Below are 13,007 nucleotides of genomic sequence, written 5' to 3'. Positions count from 1 at the left end.
TTCCTCACTGGCATGGCGCTGTTTGTACAGATTTAGTCTTCACACTTCCGTTCATTGACTGAGAAAACAAATGAGTAGAGAAGCAGACAAATTAAAAAAACAAAAAAAGAAAATGTAGGAAAGGGAGGCTGGGGGAGCCTTCCTACTGCTGCAGGTTTTATCTAGGAGTGACCTGCACTTCATTGTAAGCCAGGCTTCAAAAGGGTCCCTTCTGTCTTAGACCAGCATAAATGAAACTGTTTCTAGGCCTGGCCTATGGGAAGGGATGTGCATCAAAAACTGGAAGGTGGGGGGAAGCAAAGCCCTTACACACCAACTGCAGATGCTTCCTTTATCTAATGAAGGGTATTTATACCCAAAATCTTGCAAAGAATTTTCCCAACTATTGTGGTTGGTCTGATAAAAGGTACCAGATTTACCCAAAGAAACTTGCCTGCTGGTGTCCTTAGACCAACACGGCTATGGCTTATAAGCCCTTACTACTCACACTTTTTTTTTCTTTTTTTCCCTAAAAGGACGTGTAACTTCTGGGGGGACCTCCACTTCTAGAAGCCTATCTTGAAATATGTTAGAGGCCTGCTTTTTATAAAGGGCTGAGCCCTTTCATCTGAACCTCAGGTGCATCCTCTCAGCCTTTCCCCTGTGCTTCATATAACCCCGTTGCCCACTTACTCCCCTCCTCCCTACAGTCAGTCAGCCTTTTGTCAGAATTGTCTTGCCCTTGCATCCCTTATATCCCCTTTTGCTCTCCACCTGCACCCTGTGCAAGCTCACTTTGACACGCAGCCTTTGCAAACTCACTTTGATATGCACCCTGTGCAAGCTCACTTTCACATGCACATGCACCCTTTGCAAACTCACTTTCATGTGCACCCTTTGCAAACTCACTTTCATGTGCACCCTCTGCAAACTCACGTTGATGTGCACCCTCTCAATCTCACTTTAACTAACATGCAGATAGATGGACCTATCTCACAGTGAAGCCGTTATTGGTATCAATAGAGGGAAACTGGATAAAATGTTATAGCCTGGGCATTATAGCTTCATGGCTCAGTGGTTAGAGCACTGGCCTTAGCCTCTTCTTTTGGGGGCTGGACTGGATGATCTGTAAGGTCCCTAACAGCAACTATGAAGTGGTGTCCATCTTCTGAGGTTCTGGCTGCACTTCTCCCCACACCGGTTTCCTTTCACACTCCCCATCCGTGGCCCCACCAAGGCCCAGGACCTCCTAGTCAACCTCCTCCTGGCCTGGCCAAGCTGGCTATCTGGGTCACCAGGAAGGAGGCTCTGACCGGGAGGGTCCCCGGGACTGTAGGACCTTTCTCCTGGGCCTGCTCCACTACCGCATCTGAGCAGAGTACCACTGGGCAGTAGCTGCTGGCTCTCTGGCTGCCTTTGAGAGCTGGTGGGCACTGGCCAGAGTGCTGTGCTCGGTGTCCCTTGAGGGTCCACTAATTTTAAACTTCTGACCTCACTGACGCTCCTTTTTTTGTCATTTTTTGTCCCCTGGAATCAGTTGAAGGCTTGGATCCCACCCATGCCCAACAGTGGCATCCCAGAGTAAACTAGTGGGCTAAAAGCCCACGGCCCAAGTCATCAAATAGGTCAACATGCAGATAGGCCAATTTCATAGCAAAACCATTATCAGTATCAATAGAGGAAACCTGGATAAAATACTGTAGTCTGGGTTCTGCAGCTCTAGCTCAGTAGTTAAATCCCTGGTTTTTGTAAATCAGGGGTTGTGAGTTCATAGCTTTAGCCCCTTCTTTTAGTTGCCCCACAGTGCAAAGTTAGCGCGTCTGACTCCAGGTCAGAAGGGTGTGTTCATATCACCCTGGGGTCAGGCCCTTTCTTTAAAGAAAAAAAACAAAAAACTTGCTTTAACATGCTGATAAGCCTATCTCATGGTGAAAACATTATTGGTATCGATTATAATAGAGAAAAAATGAATAAAATGGTATAGTGAAGGCACTATAGATGGGCTCCATAGCTCAGTGGTAAGAGCACTGGTCTTGTAAATCAGTGGTCGTGAGTTCAAACCTCACTGGGGCCTTAGCATCTTCCTTTACAGGCTGGATGGGGTCCTTAGCACCAGCTAGGAAGTGATGTTTATCTTGCTGGCTCCTGCCCTATTGACAATAGTGGAGCATAGCAGCTATTTTGAGTGGCCTCTGTTTTCAAAGTGTCTTTATGAAGATGCCTAAAATAACCAGGCTCTGGATAAAATGGCGAGATTTGATAACGCTTCACCCCAGGCACCTATGGGCTAGATCAGGGGTCAACAATGTCTTTCAGCAGGGTGGCAAAAACACCCGCAACCTTGACCTGTCCACCTCTTACTACTGGGGAGCTGCAAGGGGCCTGATCCTTGCTGTGATAGTGCAGCCGTGGCCCTTTCCCTGCCATGCAAGTGCCAAGCAAAAAGCCTTTGCGTGCCATGCTCTGGCACATGTGCCAGGGGCTGCCTACCTGTAGGCTAGCTCCTATTCTTCACCTTCTGCATCTGTCTGACTCTTTAAGCTGGGCTGAATCCTAGTCCTTTGGGACAGCTGCTGGCAACCTTCCAGGAGCACTGGGCCAAAATAACGCAGCTTTACCCGAGACGGGCCAATAACTCTCATCCAGCTGTTGTTTGCTGCCGACACATGTGACCCACTGCAATAACTCTCTGCTGATGAAAGTACAAGAGTATCTGGGCTTCATGGGCTAGATGACATTGCTTGGTGGGCCTTACCTGGCCTGTGGGCCAGAGGTTGCCAACACCTGATTTAGAAAAGTGCTTCAGTACACATAAAAACAGGGAAATGTCAAGGGTTGGTTGTAGGACCGCTTTGCTTTGCTAGTTGTTAAAAACCGTTTAGCATGGTCCGTGGGCACGGTATTGGTCTAGCACATTCATTTTCCCAGAATAGGGGGTGAATTCCCAAAGGCTCTGGGACTTGCTGCTTTCTCTAAGCAACAACAAGTTTGGCTGTATCCTTAATAAAATTCTAGTGTCTTTGGTTAGAAAGTGCCCAGCGAAAGCATTTTAGTAGTCCTGGTGTTTTGCAGCATCGTGCATTCATTAGGAAATGCAGATTTAAAATTATTTCTTTCACCATTTCCATGGTGCAAGAAATAATGTTAGATTGGGATTCAGGCTATCTGGTGTCAAATCCCAGACTCGGTCACAAATTTCTCATGTGACACTAATTATTTGATCTCTCTGCTCCTTGGATCTTCAAGTGTAAAAAAAATTAGGACCATAGCATTTCTTTTCTCTCCTCTTATCATATTCTTCTGGGGAGAGAGTACTTGTTTTTATAGCTAGGTATAACCGCTAGCATAACGTGGTCCTGATCCTGGCTTGGACTTCTAAGCACTCCTGCAGTAAAAATACAATGTAATAAAAGTAGTGATTTTTTGTCCTGTTGTATATTAGATCTGCTGCCTTGGGTTCAAGTCAGAAGTGCAGACAACGACAAAAATAAAGTAAGATTGAAGTTTTTCCAACTTCATAAAAGATTCTGTTGGGGGTCAACTTTCAGTTTGATCTAAACATATTCAATCATCCCTTCACAACAGCAGCCTAATAGGTTGAAGTAGTGCTGAACTAGGATTTGGAAGAGAAATGCTGTCAAAGCTAAAACTGGTCTAAAATCTTGTATCATAATTAGTTTTTCTAGTGGAAATTTCCACCGGGAGTTTTACCAAAAGTGTGTGACGTACCTGTTTTTATCAGTAGAAAATTGCCCCAAACTTAAGCAAACCCCAAAATGTTTGGACCCGGAAACAAAATGTTTTAGGGCCAGCCATGCTTTTTTTTTTTTTTTGGCTCGTCAAAATTTCTGCTAAAAAAGCACCTGTGTAGCCTTTGCCTCACCTCCCGCTGCTTTCCTGTAATTTTCCATGGTGAAAGAAGTAACACATTAGTGCTAATATTATTAATAATAATAATCAAAGTCAGTGCCCATTAAACGAAAAACATTCATACTAAACCACCTTCCTGAGCATGTCCTTTACACTTCATGGGCAGGCTATCGCCTTTTTATTTGACTTCAGATCCCAAGTGTCCTGCTCCACATTCTCTCATTATGAAAATTACAGGGAACATCTTGGCCGTGTTTGCCCAACCTGCCTGGATGTTATTCCCTTCCTCAGACACCCAGTCGTGCCATTCCTTCCTCCAGCACACACACGCATACGCTCATGCACTCACACATGCACATTATGCTCCAAGACTATTTTAAATGCTAATAAACATGTGTGGGCACTTTTTTCTCTTTGTTTGCTTTTCTGGTTAACCATCTCCACCGCTCCACCTCATCATCCCTTTTTTCCGGGAAAAAAATGTTCTGTATTGTTCTGTATGCCCCCCACAATTAAATTCCAGACAGCCTGTAAATTCATGCTTGGAGGAGACTGCTGAAGAGATTTCGTCTATTATGAAAGATAAGCCAAAAAAAGAGAGAGAGAGAAAGACAACCCTCAGTGCCTTCCAAGGTGCATAAACTCTTCTTGACCACCCAAATGCTTTCATGGATGAGGCAATGTTCCTTCCAGTTATAGAAGGGGGGTGGGAAAAAGAAAGAGAGACAGTGTGGGAGACTCTTTTTGGAAATGCAAAGGGATTTAGCAAACCAAATCCGGAGACGTTCAACCCAAAATGTGAATGCAGGAAGAGAGGGGTGTGTGGTTGTTACTGTTAATAAGGTCCCACTTGATCCCTGGAGCCTTATTTACATTTGAGTAAATACGGCACGCAGAATCCCTCGCAGGCCAGTAATTTGTAAGCTGGGACATCTACTTTCGGCAAATTAAAACTGGACTTGGCTGAGGTACAATGATGCAACTGTCTCTCTCTCTCCCTCTTTTTTTTTTTCTCCCAGGGTAAACTTTGTGCTTTTTCAACCTGGTTGCTTTATAACCCTGCTACTGTCTCTGCACCAGGCTGGTGCTACAACGGAGGCCTAAAGCCAATATAACTGACCCCCTCCTGATTTTCCACCCTTTGATAGGAGGTCTGCAGGTCACCAGTGGGAGAGAAAAAAGGACACAGCTGTGGCATCCCTCAATCTCCAGGGATCTGCAGATCACTAGTTAATTTAATGAGGATTAAACCCCGTGACGTGTACAGGCGTCCCTTTTGATCATCTGCCATCTGGGCTGTTCTCGGGGGAATGCAACAGTATTTTTGCCCTTTACTGGGTAGATCCAATATATGAGACAAAAAAGAAGGCTTTTAAGGGCTGTTGTGGAGTTGCACAGAGGAGACACCCTGCATAGGCAGGTTTTAGCAGTCCTATAACGTCCAGGATCTAAACTATGCATTCCCAAGCGCCATCTACTGGATCCCAATCTACCAGCTGACCACAAGCTTACAGACCCCTGACCAGACCTTAAAACTGGCCCAAGTCTCTCCCTGAACCTGACAATGGCTCTTATGAAATAATGTCTCGTGCCATTCATTTTCTGGGTGCTGCAGAAGGAGAACTGAGTTCACAACCTTGGGGTACATGTAGGTCAAACCCGTGCAATCATCTTAAGAGTGTCTCTGCTGGTAGAGAGAGCAGTTTGGGGTGCTGACTTCTCACAGAAGATGCTCAGGTACTAGAGTGATGGATATATGACTTTGTCCCCACTTCTGGCCCCAACTTGAGGGTGTGCATTGGTAGCCTCCATCGGTAACATCCTGTACCATGCTCAGGCTCTCTGTCCCAGGTCAACTTTAAGCTTCACTTTGAGAAACGCATGCAGGGCCATTCCAAGACACTGAGATGGGGGTAGGGGGCAATTATGTGGGCTACAGGACCACTTAAGGAGTTTTGGGGAGCTGTTGGAGGCTGCAAAATTCACCAAAAATCCTAACTGGTAGATTATTAGACTGGTCTGGGGGTGCCAGACAGAGTGGGTGGGGGGGGTCTCTATGGAGATTAGCCTGGGATCCTTGTGGGCAGGGCAGGATCAACCGGGTGGATGGGATGGCATGGCATCTGGGAGTGGCATCTGGGGAGTGGGACAGGGCTGGGGCCAAGATCACTGGGTGGTGACAGTGAGGGGCCAGGGTCTGGGCCACCCTTCCTGCTCCCTGGCTCTGCTCCCCACCTGCCTGCCCACGGCCCCATCCCACCCCATCTCCCGGGCCAGTTCTCCGTAGAGATCCCACCTGCCTGCTCTGTCCAGCACCTCTGGTGGTAGATGTGGGGTGGATGGCCCCGCGTGCCCAGGCAGCAGGGCTGGGTCTCATGATGGTGACACTGGTGGCAGCAGCTGAAAGGAGCTGCTGCTGCTGGGAAGCTGAGTCCAGCTGCTGTGCCAAGTGTGTCCTGCCATATGCACCATGGCCTGGGTTGCCCCCTGCATCTCAGATGGGCAGGGTTGAGGGACCCACCATAGACCAGGTAAAATCTCTTGGCAAGCCAGATGTGGCCTGCGGGCTGCATTTTGCCCACTCCTGCACTGAGGCCTGTCCCTGAGCCTAATATGCAGGGCGGTGAGTCCTAATGTGCAGGACAGGGAGTCTGATCCTGACTTTCACACAGATAAGGGGCAACATGCAAATTTCTGAGCCAGGTAATTAGCACCTTGACAATGATGAAGTCGCTGGTGTGCTGAGTCCGCTACCTGCCACGACGACCAATAGGGCCTCATTGCTTCCTTGCCACTGATGCACTCATCTGTGTCCATCTATTGCTGCTTGTTTTATACCGAGACTGTCGCCCCTTGGGAGAAGGGCCCGCTTCTCTATTCTGTGTGCAGCACCTGGTGCTGGGGTCCTGATCCTGGCCTAGGACTCACAGATAAGATGAACACACAAGCATGGGCAGCTCCAGGATTTTGATAAGAGAAAAGGCAGGTATCAGCAACTGGCACTCGAGGGGTGGCTGCACTCCCTGTTCCCAGACTCCCACCCCACCGCAGCAGGTAAGCCATACCACAGAAACAGGAGCCATGGTCTTTAAGTCCCTAAATCAGGTAAGAAACACTTCCTGTCCCCTGGCTGCTGCTCTCCCTGGCTGGCCTGGGGGCAGGGGGAGCTCCAGCAGGGCTGCACAGCCCGTGACAGCAGTGGATAGCCTCCTCCGCTCTAACCATGCTCCCAGGATGGTGGGGAGCACCCAGGGAGATTGGACAGGGAAGGGAAACCCACCTGCCGATGCTGCTGTTCTTGCCTGAGCCCAGCTCTCAATGCAGCCTGGCTGGAGCGGTCCTGGGTCAGCTGGGGACTGCAAGGACAGCAGCAGCCCTGGGCAGGAGAGAGGGTTTTAGGATGGAGAAGTGCAACTGAGTATGGAGGGGAAGAGAGGGAGGCACAGTTCTTACCTGCTATGGAGACTTCAGTGCTTCTGGCTGCTACTCCCACAACATGGTCTGAAAGAGGGGGTGTAGCCACACCATCACATCTAGTCCAGCCCCCTGCTCCAAGCAGGACCAGCCCCAACTACATCATCCCAGCCAAGGTTTTGTCTAGCTCAGTCTTCATCACCTCCAGGGATGGAGAGCCCACCACCTCTCCGGGTAACTTGTTCCAGTGTTTTACTACCTTCCTAGCAAGAAAGTTTTTCCTGATAATATAACCTCAACTTCCTTTGCTGCACGTCGAGCCCATTGCTCCTTGTCCTATCGTCTGCCACCCCTGAGACCAGCCCAGCTCCATCCTGTTTGCAGCCCCCCTGCAGGGATGTGAAGGTTGCTCTTCAACCCCCCTCGGTCTTCTCTTCTCCAGACTAAATAAGTCTGTCCTGTCCCTCATCAGGCCTGTCCCCCAGCACCTTCACCATTTTTATTGTCCTCCACTGGACTATCTTCAATGTGTCCACATCCTTTCTGTAGTGAGGGGACCCAAAACTGGACACAGGACTCCAGATGCCTTCTATGTAATGAACGCAGAGAGGCAGGTGTGACATGCCATGTTTCCAATAATACTCTTCTGTTGCAAACCTTTATTGTCAGTGTGCTGCCCCTTTATAGTAAGCAGGATTTACACTGGCAGAGCTCACTCTGGGTTGCACCGGTGTAATGAAGTAGACGAGCCTGAAGCGCTTCGTATTAAAACAAAATGAAACAAAAACTGTACACGTTTGCTTGTTCGCCTTCTGTGGTTGCCTTTCCTGGGGCAGAAAACCAAAGAAAGGGGTAGGCAACCGGCCCTGAGAGAGTAAAACTGGAAGGTGAGTATTTCATCCATTGCAATGTGTTACAGGAGGCTTTTCCTTGGCTCCTGCGGGGGGTTCGGCTGGGGCTGGCAATGGTTGAGTCATCAAACGAGAGGAAAGCCGCTGTAAGCTGAGCAAAGGAAAAGAAAGGGCAGCTGTCAATGGGAATATTGAGTGGCCATATTGGTAGGGGTACAGACGTATAGTTCCTGTAAGGGTTGGTTATATGAACGATGTATGTGCATAGATGCCATAACTGAGAGTGAAGGCACCATGGCATTTTCTGACACGTCCCTCGTTTAAGGCCATACAACATTCAACTTCAGTTGTTTCAACTGCAACTCCCCACCCTGGCTCTCTGCCTTTTTCCTTTTCTATTGACTTACATATTTTTCCTCCAGAACAAGCTGAAGAAAAAATGGCCAAGCTGTTTCTGAGGACAGGGCTAGGGGGGAAATGTTTAGTTTCATCCCTCTAGAAAAATCTTTACAGTGAGAAACTGGTGTGAGGACTTGACCTGGGGACCAGGCCCTGCACCATGCCCAAGGAAACCCTTGTAGAAGCGGATAAATTGGAAGACTCTCAAAAATCGCCATTTGCCTAGGCTGGATAGAGCTTATGAGAGAAGTCGGCAGCTGAAACCTGCTGATTTAGTCCAATGCCTACATCAATGCTTTACTGAAGAGTTTTCCATTGACAAGCCTAGGGGCATTAGCCCCTTTTGCAAAACAAGCCAAAAATTGGGGAGTGGACCATGCACTTGCCACTGCTTCCATTCAGCCTAGTAAAATCCCATGTATCCAGCTGGGTTGTAGGAGGCTGAGCAAGTCTTTCCCTGCAGCTTGCAATGCCTTGCTACTGGGGACTCTTCCATGCCCAGGGCTCTGTAATGAATGGATGAGTGGCAGCTGGATCTGTATTAAGAGCCCTGCTTGCAGCCATGCTGTGCACTTGTGGTCGGAGCTGTTATTCGGTCCCCAAGCACGTCGCTTCTTGGAAGCTTACTAGTTTCACCTTCCAAATTGTCCCTCCGAAAACTCCCGTTCCAGGGACCATTGTGGTGGCAGGGCAAGAACAAGGAGCCTCGCTCCTGTGTTGTCAAAGATGCTCGAGCTCTTGCTGGCACCCAAACCACCAGGAAGAAGAGAAGGAAGAGGGTTGACTGGGATGTAAAGGAGTGAGGAGAGGGGCCGGTGGACTTGGCGCAGGCTGCATGGACGTGGGGAGCAGAGGCAGGTTAGGGCCAGCGGTGGGTTTGGGGGGGAAGGTCCCACGTGTAATGCCCCACTGTCATGTGCAGACTACATGGAGGGGGAGTGGTTTTTGAACGGTAGCAATCAGTGGTTCCCCTAGTGCCATCCATTGCTCTCTCTGTTATTCTATTTCCTTTCCTTTGCTTTCTCTCTTATTCCTTCTATTCCCTTTCTCACAAGAGCTATTTCCTCACATTGCATCTGTACGTGACCTCTGTTAAAGTGCAGTCATTGCACGCCCCTGGTTTCCAAGAGAAGGGTTGTTGGCTGTCATCAGTGGAAATATTCAAATCAGTCCTTTGACTTAACAGTGGAAATACAGCGTGCTGGTGCAGTATATGCCGGTGCTGGTTTTACAGCCTACCCTTAGTAGTTATACTGCAACGCATTCCCTGCAGGAAAACAGCAAGCCACTTCGGCAGTTAGGGTGGCAGAAACTTTCCTGTTGATCTACACACACTGTGAGAGCGTGTTAATTCAATATACATACACTGTCTTCCTTATCATAGCACAAATATATCCATCCATGGTCCCAGGTGTGCACTGATAGAGAAAAGATGGTCTATTGTTTGAAGGGCCAGAACTAAAACTTGGGAGACCTCATTTCAGTTTCTAGCTGGTCCTTTGCCTTGCTCCGTGATCTTGTAGCTTCATTTACCTCCTAATCCTCCTCGTCCATCTTTGTCTTTCTTATTTCAGTGCTTGAGACTATTTGATCAGGTCTAGGATTAACATTTTAAAATTAGGAAAGTATGAAAAACAACCCTCATCCACTTGGAAAACTCCACCTCATGGTATCCACAACCTGATGCGTTCTACCTTGGCCTTCATAAACACCTCTCGGATACATCGCCCAGAGTAGGACTTGCCCTGTCCTTGTTGTGCCCTTCTTCTCTTACGATCCTTCTGCCATGCTGCTTAATGAAAGGCAATCCAAGATCGTGACAATAACCATCTCCTGACGTGGCTACCTAGCACTTCTCATGCATTAAAGAGTTGTCAGCATTGGCAGTCCCTCCTGCTTCAAGCAGGACCAGCTACATCATCCCAGGCGCGGCTTTGTCTACCCAGGTCTTCAAAATCTCCAAGGATGAAGACTCCACAACCTCTCTGGGGAGCACATTCCAGTGTTTTACTACCCTCCTAGCGGTAGTTTTTCCTAATATCCAGCCTCAACTTCCCCTGCTGCAGCTTGAGCCCATTGCTCCTTGTCCTGCCATCTGCCCCCACTGAGAGCAGCCCAGCTCCATCCTCTTTGCAGCCCCCCTGCGGGGAGGTGAAGGCTGCTATATAATCCCCCTCACGCGCCCCCAGTCTTCTTGTCTACAGATTCAATAAGCCCAGTTCCCTCAGTCTCTTCTCCCACCCCTTGATGTCAGTCGGCACCCGTTTTCTTGAGCCGTGCCTTCAACGTGTCCTTGTAACATTATTTCTGGCCCTCACAAGATCTCCAGCTGCAGCTGAGCTGGGAGTAGAGCGCTTGTTTTGCAAGCTGAGTTAGGCACCCACACTCATGTCCGGTCCAGCAAAGTTTGGTGCCTGAGGACCACCGACTCAATGCTGGTAGCATTAGCTTCAGCGACAACGCTGGTGTTTGTGTGGCGATCTTCCCATTGGATGCAGAGGATTTTCTGGAGGCATCATTGGTGGTATCTCTCCTGAAGCAATTTCCTGAAGGAGGCACTCATGCACTGGATCCTGTGCTCATTGATGTTCACGCTGACAGAAAGGGCTACCGAGGTAAGAAAGTACTCGACCATCTCCTCATCACCCTTCCCCACATTACTTTTGATTCAGATGCCTTTGGAAAGGGGCATTGCTATCACGTATTCCTTTTCCACAACTGGGGAAACTATACAGAGGGAGTGGATGCCCAACTTTTCACACCGGGAACCAGCATCTTTTGCTGTGTGCATGCTGCAAATTTCCATATGCAGATATCCTTGGGACTGTGGGCCAAGATCCATCAAAAATAGCATTGGCATTCACTGATACATCAGTAGGAATTTGGAGAAAGCTCTAAGTGACTTGCCTGGGTATCTAATCACTGAGACGGAGGAGACTGGATCTCAGATGCCTGCTGTGCGCTGTCAAATAGATTATCCTCCATGACCCTAACAATCATTTTTGACAGATCAGACAGGAATCAGAGATTTCTCACCCCCGAGGGGGAGCTCTTCACAGCAGTCATTAACATTCATGAAATTGTTCTTTATATGTATCCAGGCTAGCTTCTAACCAGTGCTAATTGGCTTTGAGCTATTTTTGATTAAACACCACAAAGACCCAATGGTTTCAATGGACTGGAGACAGCCAGGGTAATTTACTGCATTTTCCATCCTTACAGGAAAGAGCTCCAAGTAATTTTTTTTTTTTAATGCTAAGCTGAAATTTGCCATGGCCTTGGAAGAGGTCAGCTCTTTCCCTTTTCCCTGGGAATGGTGTGAGGACTAAAGGCAGTCCCCCTTTGGGCCTGAAAAAAGAAACCATTGTGCTTTGAAATGGTCGCATCCTTCATTCCCTGCTGGGACACAGTACAAGGACTTTTGGGTTATGTTCTTGGCATGTCCAAAGGAGATGTCTCCAGGCACCTCCCCCCCATGCACATGCCAAGACTGGGAAATGAAGCAATGGAGTCAGAGCCCTGTAGCCACTGGTGACTGAAGTCTTGAAAGCAGCTTCAGGGAATATCCCCGGGGCAGCTTCACCTCTGCATTTCTAATGGGCAGCCGGGTGTGTTCATCCTTCCCTGGGAATGCGACGTGAATCCCATTGGCCTACCTTGCTTGATGGGGCATCTGTTCAAATCAATGGAACAAACCTCTGGGTAGATTGTTTCATAATTATCCGTTTTGAAGTGGGTTCTTGTGGGAAAAGGAGGCACTTAAATGTCTGGAAATGACTAGGTCTGATTGCTGCTGGAGGCCGGATGGCAAACAGGTAATTCAGGCTAGCGTTTAAAGACATGACGGGATCTGATACCTCATCCCAGCAAGTATGACTCATGATTTGGGGCTTGAGGATCACTCCTACTTGACAGTGCAAGGGGATCCTGGGATTGTGATCCTGGGCTGGCTTGGCACCAGCAGAGGTGCCCAAAAATCAGCTGATTGTCAGCTCACCAAAGACCTCACAGGGCTGGTTCAAGCTCTGGTGGGATCCCAAGAGCCAACTGATAATCAGCTGACCATTGGCCAACAGGGTGTGTTCCAGCCCCTGTGGAGTCTAGCCTGCCACACATTTATTTTAAGACACAATGGAAACCAGCCACAAAATTATTACACATTTTTTGTGTAACTTTGTGGCTTGATTGGGGTTTTGCTGCCTTCATAGTTTTATAGTTTCATAGATTGTAGGGTCGGAAGGGACCTGAGCAGATCATCGAGTCTGACTCCCTTGCCATGGCAGGAAAGAGTACTGGGATCAAATGACCCCAGCAAGGTGAACATCCAGCCTCCTCTTAAAGCCCCCCAGGGTAGGAGCCAGCACCACTTCCCTTGGAAGTTGGTTCCAGATCCTAGCTGCCCTGACTGTGAAGTCGCCTCCTGATATCTAGCCTAAATCTACCCTCTGCCAGCTTGTGACTGTTATTCCTGGTCACTCCTGGCAGTGCTTGGGG

The 13,007-nt window shown here is 48.5% G+C and overlaps 1 non-coding gene across 1 annotated transcript; it reads left to right on the top strand.

The window, feature by feature from the left end:
- The first annotated feature begins 1,980 nt into the window (after nt 1-1,980).
- TRNAT-UGU lies at nt 1,981-2,053 on the top strand. The gene has a single exon. It is a non-coding gene; the product is annotated as a tRNA-Thr (tRNA).
- Nucleotides 2,054-13,007: the final 10,954 nt, after the last annotated feature.

Source organism: Crocodylus porosus, unplaced genomic scaffold (assembly GCF_001723895.1).
Source record: "Crocodylus porosus isolate Cpor-Errol unplaced genomic scaffold, CroPor_comp1, whole genome shotgun sequence".
Taxonomy (NCBI): domain Eukaryota; kingdom Metazoa; phylum Chordata; order Crocodylia; family Crocodylidae; genus Crocodylus; species Crocodylus porosus.
The sequence above is the reverse complement of the archived record's forward strand: the minus strand, read 5'-3'. Positions and strand labels throughout refer to the sequence as shown.